The sequence below is a fragment of the Amblyomma americanum genome, chromosome 8 (genome assembly GCF_052857255.1).
Source record: "Amblyomma americanum isolate KBUSLIRL-KWMA chromosome 8, ASM5285725v1, whole genome shotgun sequence".
In the NCBI taxonomy this organism is placed as follows: Eukaryota; Metazoa; Arthropoda; class Arachnida; order Ixodida; family Ixodidae; genus Amblyomma; species Amblyomma americanum.
In genome coordinates, this window is record NC_135504.1 from 68492803 (window position 1) to 68495077 (window position 2275).

The following is a 2275-nucleotide window of genomic DNA, read 5'->3' on the forward strand; positions in this document are numbered from 1 at the left end:
TCTAGTACACTTAGTCGCCTAGGTGCTATTAGGGATTTGTAGCCAGTTGTTAGTAATAGCCATATCAGTTTTTAGAATTTCGAAAACGCAGTTATCCTCGGCTCTGTGGCTAACCAAAATTTGGCTACATTGTGCGAAAATACATGCGCTTGCGAAAAGCAGGCAGGGAAAGCAACTTTTGCAGTACATAGCCTTAATAGCCAAACTTTGTGGAGCCAGATCACCAAGAGTAATTGCGTTTTAAAAATTCAAAAAACTGACATGGCTATTACGAACGACCGGCTACAAATCTCTATATGCATCTAGGCGCCTAACTGTAAAAGTTAAAAAGTTAAATATTAAATATCAGTTAACCAGTGTCCGCGGACACTGGTAATACTAAGCCGCAAAAGCACCGTTTTTAAAACAAAAATCCTAGTTTTTAAAACTTCCGAAATCCTTCGCTGAAATACTTGGCATATTGTACAGTACGTGTGCTGTGTGCATCTGGCTTTGCACAGGGCTTTGTGGAATTGGTGTTGAGTCGAATGCAGCCCTTTGGCATGCTATGCACACAATTTTCTGCGAAAACTTACAGCTCTTTCTTAGAGTGGGCGGCACCGGGCAGCGATTTCTCTGTTTTAGGTGAACTTCACATCGTTCATCTTGCGATTGAGTTGTTTTTTTTTCGACATAAAACATCCAATAGTATTCGTGAAGCAGTTAGCGCAGAAGTACGTCGTCAGCCATTTTTCTGCTGACATATTTTGCCACTAGTAGTAAGATCTTTTTTTCGTAATTTTTAAGCCTAATGTGTGCCGTCGAAATAGAAATTATTTCCATGGTCCCTTGGGTTTTTACTTGAGAAGTCATTGCATTTAAAAACTGCGATTTTTATCAACCACGACACTTGCACGAAATTGTGCACATTCCTGCCGACATTTAACTGCTAGTTTCTAGCGCTGGGAAATCAACAAATTTTCGTTTAAAGATCTGAATATACTCTTCAGGCGTAGAATAATTTCATTTCGTTGGAAACGAACAAATGTCGTATCGAATGGCTTTGGAGCAATGGCATGAACTTCCTCTATGTGGTGTTCTTCCGTCACTGCAGTTTAATTTTTTTTTCTTTTTAGGGAACCCTAACTAAAATTATCAGATCACTGCGGCACCCGCATTATAAGAATTCGTAAGCTTAACGCTTCCTCGCTCTTCTTTGGCCCTCTTTTCCCTTCTTTGCCGCACTTTACTCACGCTTCACTCCGTCCACACTTCCGGTTTTTCAAATTTGGCGCCAGGCTTTAGCTCCACCCACTTCCGATGTCTTCAGATTTGGCGCCACATTTGCTCCGGCCCCGCCCACGTTTAGGACGTTTTCGGCTCTGATTAATTACTAATTACCTCACATGCACCTCGTCATTTTCCCTGCGAGGTTTTTTGATGCTCTATCTAATGCAACCATTCCCTTTCTGATAACTCAATTCGTTCGAACGTTATCGAGATGACAATCTCGCGATGACACCAAACCGAAAACATAGCCATACAATGTTTACCCGTTAATAAACATTTAGAGAATATCCCAGACAAGAGTGGCAGCTGGACAGTTCAAGAATATTGCCAGCTCCGACACAATATATTCCACACCGCCATCCAATGGGCTTACGAGAAGGCTTTCCTGTGATAACTAGTTGCCGATTCTTTCCATCCCTTCCATTGCAGCGCTCTCGCGGTAAACAAAGAATTTATACTATACTTTCTGTAACTTCAGATATTGTGTTAACACAAAAAAATGTTGAGCTAAAATTCATATCGCTTCTGCCGCAGATCATAATAGATATATTTGCCCACGCCAAGAAGATATGTGAATATTACAATTAGGCAATATCTAGAAAGTTTTATGTATCTGCAAGGGTTTAAGTGTAATCCCAGTACGTAAAACACAAGAGCACAGGGTCGATGCCACGTTTTTTGTCACTGCTTTTGCCCACGATTGCTGTGCAATGAATGCATTGCAGTGGATGAAAGCGAAGGATGCTTCCTTTTAAAACTAGTGATTGCTTAGTATATACATTGCGTCGTCGCCTTTAGAAAATGCGTAAAATATTCGGAGTTTATATGCTGTGTTCATATTCATGGAATGTGCCACCGTGGACTCCCCTGCCTAACTGTGTCAATGTAAACTTTGCCTGACAAAGGGTAGCGACAAGCGCACGGTCAACGCTTTGCACGCTTGGGCTCTAGATCATGTACTTTATTGCGATAGAAGAAAACGATTCCCCCCCAATTACGGCCCGAC